This window comes from Panulirus ornatus, chromosome 14, assembly GCF_036320965.1.
Source record: "Panulirus ornatus isolate Po-2019 chromosome 14, ASM3632096v1, whole genome shotgun sequence".
Taxonomy (NCBI): Eukaryota; Metazoa; Arthropoda; class Malacostraca; order Decapoda; family Palinuridae; genus Panulirus; species Panulirus ornatus.
This window is the reverse complement of record NC_092237.1, coordinates 34,715,279-34,730,753: the sequence shown is the minus strand read 5'-3', so window position 1 is coordinate 34,730,753 and position 15,475 is coordinate 34,715,279.

Below are 15,475 nucleotides of genomic sequence, written 5' to 3'. Positions count from 1 at the left end.
TCTGGACTTACACACATTCTTCAAGGCTCCAAGGATTTTCGTCCCCTACCCTACCCTATGATTCATTTCCGCTTCCATGGTCCCATCCGCTGCCAGATCCACTCGCAGATATCTAAAACACTTTACTTCCTCCAGTTTTTCTCCATTCAAACTTACCTCCCAGTTGGCTTGATCCTCAACCCTACTGTACCTAATAACCTTACTCTTATTCACATTTACTCGTAACTTTCTATCACACACTTTACCAAACTCAGTCACCAGCTTCTGCAGTTTCTCACATGAATCCGCCACCAGCGCTGTATCATCAGCGAACAACAACTGACTCACTTTCCAAGCTCTCTCATCCACAACAGACTTCATACTTGCCCTTCTTTCCAAAACTCTTGCATTCACCTACCTAACAAACCACATCCATAAACAAATTAAAATACCATGGAGACATGACACACCCCTGCCGCAAAACTACATTCAATGAGAACCATATATATATATATATATATATATATATATATATATATATATATATATATATATATATATATATATATATATATATATATATATATTTTTTTTTTTTTTTTTTTCTTTGTCGCTGTCTCCCGAGTTTCCGAGGTAGCGCAAGGAAACAGAAGAAAGAAATGGCCCAACCCACCCCCATACACATGTGTATACATACGTCCACACACGCAAATATACATACCTACACAGCTTTCCATGGTTTACCCCAGACGCTTCACGTGTCCTGATTCAATCCACTGACATCATGTCAACACCGGTATACCACATCGATCCAATTCACTCTATTCCTTCCCCTCCTTTCACCCTCCTGCCTGTTCAGGCCCCGATCACACAAAATCTTTTTCACTCCATCTTTCCACCTCCAATTTGGTCTCCCACTTCTCCTCATTCCCTCCACCTCCGACACATAAATCCTCTTGGTCAATCTTTCCTCACTCATTCTCTCCATGTGCCCAAACCATTTCAAAACACCCTCTTCTGCTCTCTCAACCACGCTCTTTTTATTTCCACACATCTCTCTTATCGTTACGTTACTTACTCGATCAAACCACCTCACACCACACATTGTCCTCAAACATCTCATTTCTAGCACATCCATCCTCCTGCGCACAACTCTATCCATAGCCCACGCCTCGCAACCATACAACATTGTTGGAACCACTATTCCTTCAAACATACCCATTTTTGCTTTCCGAGATAATGTTCTCGACTTCCACATATTCTTCAAGGCTCCCATGATTTTCGTCCCCTCCCCCCACCCTATGATCCACTTCCGCTTCCATGGTTCCATCCGCTGCCAAAACCACTCCCAGATATCTAAAACACTTTACTTCCTCCAGTTTTTCTCCATTCAAACTTACCTCCCAATTGACTTGACCCTCAACCCTACTATACCTAATTACCTTGCTCTTATTCACATTTACTCTTAACTTTCTTCTTTCACACACTTTACCAAACTCAGTCACCAGCCTCTGCAGTTTCTGACATGAATCAGTAACCAGCGCTGTATCATCAGCGAACAACAACTGACTCACTTCCCAAGCTCTCTCATCCCCAACAGACTTCATACTTGCCGCTATTTCCAAAACTCTTGCATTCACCTCCCTAACAACCCCATCCATAAACAAATTAAACAACCATAGAGACAACACATACCCCTGCCGCAAACCTACATTCACTGAGAACCAATCACTTTCCTCTCCTCCTACACGTACACATGCCTTACATCCTCGATAAAAACTTTTCACTGCTTTTAACAACTTGCCTCCCACACCATATATTCTTAATACCTTCCACAGAGCATCTCTATGAAATCTATCATTTGCCTTCTCCAGATCCATAAATGCTACATAGAAATCCATTTGCTTTTCTAAGTATTTCTCACATACATTCTTCAAAGCAAACACCTGATCCACACATCCTCTACCACTTCTGAAACCACACTGCTCTTCCCCAATCTGATGCTCTGTACATGCCTTCACCCTCTCAATCAAAACCCTTCCATATAATTTACCAGGAATACTCAACAAACTTATACCTATATATATATATATATATATATATATATATATATATATATATATATATATATATATATGAAGTCTGTTGGGGATGAGAGAGCTTGGGAAGTGAGTCAGTTGTTGGCTGATGATACAGCGCTGGTGGCTGATTCATGTGAGAAACTGCAGAAGCTAGTGACTGAATTTGGTAAAGTGTGTGGAAGAGGAAAGTTAAGAGTAAATGTGAATAAGAGCAAGGTTATTAGGTACAGTAGGGTTGAGGGTCAAGTCAATTGGGAGGTGAGTTTGAATGGAAAAAAACTGGAGGAAGTGAAGTGTTTTAGATATCTGGGAGTGGATCTGGCAGCGGATGGAACCATGGAAGCGGGAGTGGATCATAGGGTGGGGGAGGGGGCGAAAATTCTGGAGGCCTTGAAGAATGTGTGGAAGTCGAGAACATTATCTCGGAAAGCAAAAATGGGTATGTTTGAAGGAATAGTGGTTCCAACAATGTTGTATGGTTGCGAGGCGTGGACTATGGATAAAGTTGTGCGCAGGAGGATGGATGTGCTGGAAATGAGATGTTTGAGGACAATGTGTGGTGTGAGGTGGTTTGATCGAGTGAGTAACGTAAGGGTAAGAGGGATGTGTGGAAATAAAAAGAGCGTGGTTGAGAGAGCATAAGAGTGTGTTTTGAAGTGGTTTGGTCACATGGAGAGAATGAGTGAGGAAACATTGACCAAGAGGATATATGTGTCGGAGGTGGAGGGAACGAGGAGAAGAGGGAGACCAAATTGGAGGTGGAAAGATGGAGTGAAAAAGATTTTGTGTGATCGGGGCCTGAACATGCAGGAGGGTGAAAGGAGGGCAAGGAATAGAGTGAATTGGAGCGATGTGGTATACCGGGGTTGAAGTGCTGTCAGTGGATTGAATCAAGGCATGTGAAGCGTCTGGGGTAAACCATGGAAAGCTGTGTAGGTACGTATATTTGCGTGTGTGGACGTATGTATATACATGTGTATGGGGGGGGGTTGGGCCATTTCTTTCGTCTGTTTCCTTGCGCTACCTCGCAAACGCGGGAGACAGCGACAAAGTATATTAAATAAAATATATATATATATATATATATATATATATATATATATATATATATATTTTTTTTATTTTTTTTTTTTTTTTTTATACTTTGTCGCTGTCTCCCGCGTTTGCGAGGTAGCGCAAGGAAACAGACGAAAGAAATGGCCCAACCCCCCCCATACACATGTACATACACACGTCCACACACGCAATATACATACCTACACAGCTTTCCATGGTTTACCCCAGACGCTTCACATGCCTTGATTCAATCCACTGACAGCACGTCAACCCCTGTATACCACATCGCTCCAATTCACTCTATTCCTTGCCCTCCTTTCTCCCTCCTGCATGTTCATGCCCCGATCACACAAAATCCTTTTCACTCCATCTTTCCACCTCCAATTTGGTCTCCCTCTTCTCCTCGTTCCCTCCACCTCCGACACATATATCCTCTTGGTCAATCTTTCCTCACTCATTCTCTCCATGTGCCCAAACCACTTCAAAACACCCTCTTCTGCTCTCTCAACCACGCTCTTTTTATTTCCACACATCCCTCTTACCCTTACGTTACTTACTCGATCAAACCACCTCACACCACACATTGTCCTCAAACATCTCATTTCCAGCACATCCATCCTCCTGCGCACAACTCTATCCATAGCCCACGCCTCGCAACCATACAACATTGTTGGAACCACTATTCCTTCAAACATACCCATTTTTGCTTTCCGGGATAATGTTCTCGACTTCCACACATTTTTCAAGGCTCCCAAAATTTTCGCCCCCTCCCCCACCCTATGATCCACTTCCGCTTCCATGGTTCCATCCGCTGACAGATCCACTCCCAGATATCTAAAACACTTCACTTCCTCCAGCCTCTCACCATTCAAACTCACCTCCCAATTGACTTGACCCTCAACCCTACTGTACCTAATAACCTTGCTCTTATTGACATTCACTCTTAACTTTCTTCTTCCACACACTTTACCAAACTCCGTCACCAGCTTTTGCAGTTTCTCACATGAATCCGCCACCAGCGCTGTATCATCAGCGAACAACAACTGACTCACTTCCCAAGCTCTCTCATCCCCAACAGACTTCATACTTGCCCCTCTTTCCAAAACTCTTGCATTTACCTCCCTAACAACCCCATCCATAAACAAATTAAACAACCATGGAGACATCACACACCCCTGCCGCAAACCTACATTCACTGAGAACCAATCACTTTCCTCTCTTCCTACACGTACACATGCCTTACATCCTCGATAAAAACTTTTCACTGCTTCTAACAACTTGCCTCCCACACCATATATTCTTAATACCTTCCACAGAGCATCTCTATCAACTCTATCATATGCCTTCTCCAGATCCATAAATGCTACATACAAATCCATTTGCTTTTCTAAGTATTTCTCACATACATTCTTCAAAGCAAACACCTGATCCACACATCCTCTACCACTTCTGAAACCACACTGCTCTTCCCCAATCTGATGCTCTGTACATGCCTTCACCCTCTCAATCAATACCCTCCCATATAATTTACCAGGAATACTCAACAAACTTATACCTCTGTAATTTGAGCACTCACTCTTATCCCCTTTGCCTTTGTACAATGGCACTATGCAAGCATTCCGCCAATCCTCAGGCACCTCACCATGAGTCATACATACATTAAATAACCTTACCAACCAGTCAACAATACAGTCACCCCCTTTTTTAATAAATTCCACTGCAATACCATCCAAACCTGCTGCCTTGCCGGCTTTCATCTTCCGCAAAGCTTTTACTACCTCTTCTCTGTTTACCAAATCATTTTCCCTAACCCTCTCACTTTGCACACCACCTCGACCCAAACACCCTATATCTGCCACTCTGTCATCAGACACATTCAACAAACCTTCAAAATACTCATTCCATCTCCTTCTCACATCACCACTACTTGTTATCTCCTCCCCATTTACGCCCTTTACTGAAGTTCCCATTTGCTCCCTTGTCTTACGCACCCTATTTACCTCCTTCCAGAACATCTTTTTATTCTCCCTAAAATTTACTGATAGTCTCTCACCCCAACTCTCATTTGCCCTTTTTTTCACCTCTTGCACCTTTCTCTTGACCTCCTGTCTCTTTCTTTTATACTTCTCCCACTCAATTGCATTTTTTCCCTGCAAAAATCGTCCAAATGCCTCTCTCTTCTCTTTCACTAATACTCTTACTTCTTCATCCCACCACTCACTACCCTTTCTAAACAGCCCACCTCCCACTCTTCTCATGCCACAAGCATCTTTTGCGCAATCCATCACTGATTCCCTAAATACATCCCATTCCTCCCCCACTCCCCTTACTTCCATTGTTCTCACCTTTTTCCATTCTGTACACAGTCTCTCCTGATACTTCTTCACACAGGTCTCCTTCCCAAGCTCACTTACTCTCACCACCTTCTTCACCCCAACATTCACTCTTCTTTTCTGAAAACCCATACTAATCTTCACCTTAGCCTCCACAAGATAATGATCAGACATCCCTCCAGTTGCACCTCTCAGCACATTGACATCCAAAAGTCTCTCTTTCGCACGCCTGTCCATTAACACGTAATCCAATAACGCTCTCTGGCCATCTCTCCTACTTACATAAGTATACTTATGTATATCTCGCTTTTTAAACCAGGTATTCCCAATCATCAGTCCTTTTTCAGCACATAAATCTACAAGCTCTTCACCATTTCCATTTACAACACTGAACACCCCATGCATACCAATTATTCCCTCAACTGCCACATTACTCACCTTTGCATTCAAATCACCCATCACTATAACCCGGTCTCGTGCATCAAAACCGCTAACACACTCATTTAGCTGCTCCCAAAACACTTGCCTCTCATGATCTTTCTTCTCATGCCCAGGTGCATATGCACCAATAATCACCCACCTCTCTCCATCAACTTTCAATTTTACCCATATTAATCGAGAATTTACTTTCTTACATTCTATGACATACTCCCACAACTCCTGTTTCAGGAGTATTGCTACTCCTTCCCTTGCTCTTGTCCTCTCACTAACCCCTGACTTCACTCCCCAGACATTTCCAAACCACTCTTCCCCTTTACTCTTGAGCTTCGTTTCACTCAGAGCCAAAACATCCAGGTTCCTTTCCTCAAACATACTACCTATCTCTCCTTTTTTCACATCTTGGTTACATCCACACACATTTAGGCACCCCACTCTGAGCCTTCGAGGAGGATGAGCACTCCCCGCGTGACTCCTTCTTCTGTTTCCCATTTTATATATATATATATATATATATATATATATATATATATATATATATATATATATATATATATATATATATATATATATATATATATATATATATATATTAATATTTTTATATATAAGTTTGTTGAGTATTCCTGGTAAATTATATGGGAGGGTATTGATTGAGAGGGTGAAGGCATGTACAGAGCATCAGATTGGGGAAGAGCAGTGAGGTTTCAGAAGTGGTAGAGGATGTGTGGATCAGGTGTTTGCTTTGAAGAATGTATATGAGAAATACTTAGAAAAGCAAATGGATTTTTATGTAGCATTTATGGATCTGGAGAAGGCATATGATAGAGTTGATAGAGATGCTCTGTGGAAGGTATTAAGAATATATGGTGTGGGAGGAAAGTTGTTAGAAGCAGTGAAAAGTTTTTATCGAGGATGTAAGGCATGTGTACGTGTAGGAAGAGAGGAAAGTGATTGGTTCTCAGTGAATGTAGGTTTGCGGCAGGGGTGTGTGATGTCTCCATGGTTGTTTAATTTGTTTATGGATGGGGTTGTTGGGGAGGTAAATGCACCTGGGCATGATGAGAAAGATCATGAATGGCAAGTGTTTTGGGACGAGCTCAGTGAGTGTGTTAGTAGTTTTGATGCACGAGACCGGGTTATAGTGATGGGTGATTTGAATGCAAAGGTGAGTAATAAGGCAGTTGAGGAAATAAATGATGTACATGGTGGTGTTCAGTGTTGGAAATGGAAATGGTGAAGAGGTTGTAGATTTATGTGTTGAAAAACGACTTGTGATTGGGAATAACTGGTTTTAAAAGAAAGGTATACACAAGTATACGTATGTGAGTAGGTGTGATGGCCAGAGAGCGTTATTTGATTGCCTGTTAATTGATAGTCGAGAGAATGAGAGAATTTTGGATGTTAATGTGCTGAGAGGTGCAACTGCAGGGATGCCTGATCATTATTTTGTGGAGGCAAAGGTGAAGATTTGTAGAGGTTTTCAGAAAAGAAGACAGAATGTTGGGGTGAAAAGAGTGGTGAGAGTAAGTGAGATTCGGAAGGAGAGTTGTCTGAGGAAGTACAATGAGAGATTGAGTACAGAATGGGAAAAGGTGAGAACAAAGGATATAAGGGGAGTGAGGGAGGAATGGGATGTATTTAGGGAAGCAGTGATGGCTTGCGCAAAAGATGCTTGTGGCATGTGAATTGTGGGAGGTGGCTAGATTAGAAAGGGTAGTGAGTGGTACGATGAAGAAGTAAGATTATCAGTGAAAGAGAATAGAGAGGTATTTGGACGATTTTTGCAGGGAAATAATGCAAATGAGTGGGAGCTGTATAAAAGAAAGAGGCAGGAGGTCAAGTGAAAGGTGCAACAGGTGAAAAAGAGTGCAAATGAGAGTTGGAGTGAGAGAGTATCATCAAATTTTATGGAGAATAAAAAATGTTTTGGAAGAAGGTAAATAAAGCGCGTAAGACAAGGGAGTAAATGGGAACTTCAGTGAAGGGGGCAAATGGAAAGGTGATAACAAGTAGTGGTGATTTGAGAAGGAGATGGAGTGAGTACGATGAAGGTTTGTTAAATGTGTTTGATGATAGAGTGGCAGATATAGGGTGTTTTGGTCGAGGTGGTGTGCAAAGTGAGAGGGTTAGGGAAAATGATTTGGGAAACAGACAAGTCGTAGTAAAACCTTTGCGGAAGATGAAAGCCGGAAATGCACTGGGTTTGGATGGTATTGCATTGGAATTGATTAAAAAAGGGATGACTGTGTTATTGACTGGTTCGTAAGATTGTTTAATGTATGTATGACTCATGGTGAGGTGCCTGAGGACTGGCGCAATGCTTGCATAGTGCCATTCTACAAAGGCAAAGGGGATAAAAGTGAGTGCTCAAATTACAGAGGTAAATGCTTGTTGAGTATTCCTAGGAAATTATATGGAAGGATTTTGATTGAGAGGGTGACGGCATGTACAGAGCATTAGATTGGGGAAGAGCAGTGTGGTTTCAGAAGTGGCAGAGGATGTGTGGGTCAGATGGTTACTTTGAAGAATACATGTGAGAAATACTTAGAAAAGGAAATGGATTTGTATGTAGCATTTACCAATTTAAAGAAGGCATATGATAGAGTTGATAGAGATGCTCTGTGGAAGGTATTGAGATATATGGTGTAGGAGGCAAGTTGTTAGAAGCCGTGAAAGTTTTTATCGAGGATGAAAGGCTTCTGTACGTGTAGGAAAAGGAAAGTGATTGGTTCTCAGAGAATGTAGGTTTGTGGCAGGACTGTGTGATGTCTCCATGGTTGTTTTATTTGTTTTTGGATGGGGTTTTTAGGGAGGTGAATGCAAGAGTTTTGGAAAGAGGGGCAAGTATGCAGTCTGTTGTGGATGAGAGAGCTTGCAAAGTGAGTCACTTGTTGTTCGCTGATGATACAGCACTGGTGGCTGATTCATGTGAGAAACTGCAGAAGCTGGTGACTGAGTTTGGTAAAGTGTGTGAATGAAGAAAGCTGAGGGTAAATGTGAATAAGAGCAAGGTTATTATGTGCAGTAGGGTTGAGGGTCAAGTCAATTGGGAGGTAAGTTTCAGTGCAGAAAAAGTGGAGGAAGTGAAGTGTTTTAGATATCTGGGTAAGGATTTGGCAGCCGATGGAACCATGGAAGCGGAAGTAAATCAGAGGGTAGGGGAGGGGGCGAAAATTCTGGGAGCAATGAAGAATGTGTGAAAGTCGAGAACATTATCCTGGAAACCAAAAATGGGTATGTTTGAAGGAATAGTGGTTCCAACAATGTTATATGGTTGCGAGGTGTGGGCTATGTATAAAGTTGTGCGGAGGAGGGTGGATGTGCTGGAAATGGGATGTCTGAGGACAATTCTGGTTTGAGGTGGTTTGATCGAGTAAGTAATAATAGGGTAAGAGAGATGTGTGGTAATAAAAAGGGTGTGGGTGAGAGAGCATAAGAGGGTGTTTTGAAATGGTTTGGCCACATGGAGAGAATGAGTGAGGAAAGATTGACTAAGAGGATATATGTGCCAGAGGTGGAGAGAACGAGGAGAAGTGGGAGAACAAATTGGAGGTGGAAAGATGTAGCGAAAAAGATTTTCATTGATCGAAGCCTGAACATGCAGGAGGGTGAAAGGCATGCAAGGAATAGAGTGTATTGGAATGATGTGGTATACTTGTGTCGACGTGCTGTCAATGGATTGAACCATGTGGCAATAAAAGAGATGTGTGGTAATAAAAGAGTGTGGGTGAGAGAGCATAAGAGGGTGTTTTGAAATGGTTTGGTCACATGCAGAGAATGAGCGAGGAAAGATTGACCAAGAGGATATATGTGTCAGAGGTGGAGAGAACGAGGAGAAGTGGGAGAACAAATTGGAGGTGGAAAGATGTAGCGAAAAAGATTTTTATTGATCGAAGCCTCAACATGCAGGAGGGTGAAAGGCGTGCAAGGAATAGAGTGTATTGGAATGATGTGGTATACTTGGGTCGACGTGCTGTCAATGGATTGAATCATGGCATGTGAAGCGTTTGGGGCAAACCATGGAAGGTTCCGTGGGGCCTGGATGTGGAAAGGGAGTTGTGCTTTCGGTGCATTATTACATGACATCCCTAGACTGAGTGTGAACGAATGTGGCCTTTGTTGTCTTTTCCTAGCGCTACCTCGCACACATGAGGGGGGAGGGGGCTGTTGTTTTATGTGTGGCGAGGTGGCGATGGAAATGAATAAAGGCAGACAGTATGAATTATGTACATGTGTTTTATGTATATGTTGAGATGTATAGGTATGTATATTTGCGTGTGTGGATGTGTATGTATATACATGAGTATGTGGGTGCGTTGGGCCATTCTTTTGTCTGTTTCCTTGCGCTACCTCGCTAACGGGGGAGACAGCAACAAAGCAAAATAAATATAAATGAATGAATAGATAAATATATTCCTATGAGTCCACCGGGAAAATGTAACACGATATGTTCCCAAGTACACTTTCGTGTAATAATCACATCATCAAGGGAGACACAAGAGAGAGATATAATTATCTGTTTATATACATCGAAGAGACGAAACTAGGACGCCATTTGGTATACATACGATTGTCCAAGATAGACAATGAGCGTTCATAAACTTATCATTTGTGAAATGTTATCAACAATAGAGTTATCTAATTTGTATAGACCATCACTAGTATTAAGATTATAGTTTTTGTCCTTTTAATAATAGAAGATTCAATTATTTTTCTCGTGGTAATTGAGTTAATAACTGAGATGGCATTACCCCAGTCAATACAAAGCTCATAGTTTTTAGCGTGATCAAACAAGGCATTTGATTCTTGTTCCGTTCTTATACTATATTTATGTTGTTTAAGTCTGACAAAAAGATCCTTACCAGTCTGACCAACATAAGATTTATCACAATTTCCACATGGCACTTTATAGATGCATCCTTTAGAATTATCTGGTGAATTCCTGATTAACATATTCTTTTTAGTACTATTGTTCCTGAAGGCATCATTTACATTAAAGGATTTAAGCTACATGAGAAGTACAGTGATATTTCTATTAAAAGGGAGAACTAAAACATTCTTGGTGTCAATGGGAGGTTTAGGCTCAACTCCATAAAATGATATCTTTGCTAACTTAAGGGATTTTACAATGAAAGATCTAGGGTACGTCAACTCAGATCCAATAGAATATATCTCCTCAAACTTGTCATCAATAAACTCTGGACTGCAAATACGTAATACCCTAAGGAACATAGACTGAAATGATGATAATTCAACTTTGTTATGTTAAGATGAGTAATAATGGATATATGAACGTACATTGGTAGGTTTTCTGTATATGCTAAACTTAAACTTGTTTCCTTGCCTATGGATCATGCAATCTAAAAATGGTAACATAACATTATTTTCATACTCTGCAGTAAATTTGATAGAAGGTACTAAATTGTTAATCAAGGGGAAAAATATTTGTAAACTTCCATTTGTTGGCCAAACACAAAGAACATCATCTACATACCTAAACCAAATTGCATTAGAAGGTAAGATATCCTTTTGTAATTTTGTTTCAAAAAATTCCATGTAAAGCATACTTAGTACAAGTGAAAGTGGGTTACCCATTGCCATACCAAATTTTTGAGCATGATAATCTCCATTGAATTGAAATTCACAGTCTTTTATACACAGTCTTGTCAGTTCACTGAAAACAGACTTTCAAAAAGGTAAATGAATATCATCCAAGATATCAAACAAATATTCTAAAAGGTCATCAACTGGAACTTTTGTGAAAAGTGAAGAAACATCAAAGCGAACTAGTTTGAAATCAAAATTTCCATTGGTGTAAGTTGGTTTCAGCGTGTAAGTAATGAAAGGATAAGAGAGAAGGGTGGTAATAAAAAAAAAAAGTGTGGCTGTAGATATTACTAAAGAAGATAAGCTTAACACTGTTGTGATTTTAGACAAAAAAACTATTCATCTATAATGAATGATCTTTTGTATGATGACACAACATATTCTAAACTCAGTAAAGAGACCTTAGAAGCTGTTAATTCCCATTTCAATAAAAAAAATGAAGTTGTTGTTGAAAGGCAGTGGTTCTCTTAACAAAAGTTTGTCATCTTTGTCCCCTTCATTGCCTATATGTATGGATTTATCAAAACACATAAACAGAGCTTTCCAGCAAGACCTATAGTGACTTCAGTTGGCTCCATAACATATAGATTGTCAAAATGGTTAGTTTCCTTATTAAGCCTTTTAGTGGGTAAGGTATAAGATTCTAATATCATGAACAATGTAGATGTAGTCAACAAGCTAAACAATATCAATAGTAATTTTGACTTCAAACTAGTTAGATTTGATGTTTCCTTACTTTTCACCAAATTTCCAGTTGATGACCATTTAGAATATTTATTTGATGTCTTGGATGATATTCATTTACCTGTTTCAAAGTCTGTTTTCACTGAAATGATAGAATTGTGTATAAAAGACTGTGTATTTCAATTCAATGGAGATTATTATGCTCAAAAATTTGGTACGGAAATGGGTAATCCTCTTTCACCTGTACTAAGTAATCTTTACATGGAATTTTTAGAAACAAATTACTAAAGGATATCTAACCTTCCAACGCAATTTGGTTTAGATATGTCGATGATGTTCTTTGTGTTAGGCCAACAAATGAAAATTTACAAATATTTCTCTCCTTACTTAACAATTAATACCTTCTATCAAATTTACTGTAGAAAATGAAAATACTGGTATGTTACCATTTTTAGATTGCAGGATCCATAGGCAAGGAAACAAATTTAAGTTTAGCATATACAGAAAACCAACCAATATACTCTCACATATCCATAATTACTCATCTCAACATGACACAAGTAAATTATCATCATTTCAATCTGTTTTTTAGGGCATTACGTATTTACACTCCAGAGTTTATTGATGATGAGTTTGAGAAGATATATTCTATAGGATCTACGTTTAAGTTACCTAGATCTTTCATTGATTACCCCTTAAGTTTGCAAAGAAATCATTTTATAGAGTTGAGATCAAACTTCCAATTGACAACAAGAATCTTTTAGTTCTCCCTGTTAATGATAATCTTACTTTACTTCCCATGTTTCTTGAATCCTTTAATGTAAATGTTGCCTTCAGCAACAATAATACTATAAAGAATATCTTAATCATGAATTCACCAGAAAATGCTCCTGGATGCATCTATAAACTGATATGTGGAAATTGTGATAAATTATATGTTGGGCAGACTTGTAAGGATCTTTCTGTTGGACTTAACCAATATAAATATAGTATAAGTACAGGACAAGAATCAAATGCTTTGTTTAATCACTGATTAGAGTAATATCATCTCAGTTATGACCTCTATCTCTATTACCACATACCATTGATTTTCTATTTTTAGATACGCAAAGAATTATAATGTTAATATTAGTAATGGTCTATAGAAATTAGATAACTTTATTGTTGAAGAAATTTGGAAAATCATAAGTTTATGGACGCTGGTTGTCTGTCTTGGACAATCGCATGTTTACAAAATTGCGTCCTAGCTTCGTCTGTTCGATGTATATCAACTGACTGTTATGTATCTCTCTTGTGTCTCCCCTGACGATATGATTATTACAAGAAAGTATACTTGGGAACTTATCGCGTTTCATTTTCCCCTTGGACTTATAGGAATATATATATGTATATATATATATATATATATATATATATATATATATATATATATATATATATATATATATATATATATATATATATATATATATATATATATATATATATATATATATATATATATATATATATATATATATATATATATATATATATACATATATATGAATATATATATATATGTATATGTATATATATATATATATATATATATATATATATATATATATATATATATATATATTTTTTTTTTTTTTTCTTTTTTTTTTGCTTTGTCGTTGTCTCCCGCGTTTGCGAGGTAGCGCAAGGAAACAGATGAAAGAAATGGCCCAACCCAACCCATACACATGTATATACATACGTCCACACACGCAAATATACATACCTACACAGCTTTCCATAGTTTACCCCAGACGCTTCACATGCCCTGATTCAATCCGCTGACAGCACGTCAACCCCGGTATACCACATCGATCCAATTCACTCTATTCCTTGCCCTCCTTTCACCCTCCTGCATGTTCAGGCCCCGATCACACAAAATCTTTTTCACTCCATCTTTCCACCTCCAATTTGGTCTCCCACTTCTCCGACACATATATCCTCTTGGTCAATCTTTCCTCACTCATTCTCTCCTTGTGCCCAAACCATTTCAAAACACCCTCTTCTGCTCTCTCAACCACGCTCTTTTTATTTCTACACATCTCTCTTACCCTTATGTTACTTACTCGATCAAACCACCTCACATCACACATTGTCCTCAAACATCTCATTTCTAGCACATCCATCCTCCTGCGCACAACTCTATCCATAGCCCACGCCTCGCAACCATACAACATTGTTTCAACCACTATTCCTTCAAACATACCCATATATATATATATATATATATATATATATATATATATATATATATATATATATATATATATATATATATATATATATATATCTTTTCTTTCTTTTTTCTTTCAAACTGTTCGCCATTTCCCGCATTATCAAGATAGCGTTAAGAACAGAGGACTGGGCCTCTGGGGGATTATCCTCACCTGGCCCCTTTCTCTGTTTCTTCTTTTGGAAAATTGAAAAAAAAAAAACAAGAGGGGAGGATTTCCAGCCCCCCGCTCCCTCCCCTTTTAGTCGCCTTCTACGACATGCAGGGAATACGTGGGAAGTATTCTTTCTCCCCTATCCCTAAGGATAATGTATATATATATTTATATTTTGCTTTGTCGCTGTCTCCCGCGTTTGCGAGGTAGCGCAAGGAAACAGACGAAAGAAATGGCCCAACCCACCCACATACACATGTATATACATACACGTCCACACACGCAAATATACATACCTATACATCTCAATGTACACATATATATACACAAACAGACACACACATATATACCCATGCACACAATTCACACTGTGTGCCCCAATTCACTCCCATCGCCACCTCGCCACACATGGAATACCTTCCCCCTCCCCCCTCATGTGTGCGAGGTAGCACTAGGAAAAGACAACAAAGGCCCCATTCGTTCACACTCAGTCTCTAGCTGCCACGAAATAATGCCCGAAACCACAGCTCCCTTTCCACATCCAGGCCCCACACAACTTTCCATTGTTTACCCCAGACGCTTCACATACCCTGATTCAATCCACTGACAGCACGTCAACCCCGGTATACCACATCGATCCAATTCACCTATTCCTTGACCGTCATTTCACCCTCATGCAAGTACAGGCCCCGATCACACAAAATCTTTTTCACTCCATCTTTCCACCTCCAATTTGGTCTCCACTTCTCCTCGTGTCCCTCCCCTCGGACACAATATATCCTCTTGGTCAATCTTTCTCACTCATTCTCTCCATGTGCCCAAACCATTTCAAAACACCCTCTTCTGCTCTCTCAACCACGATCTTTTA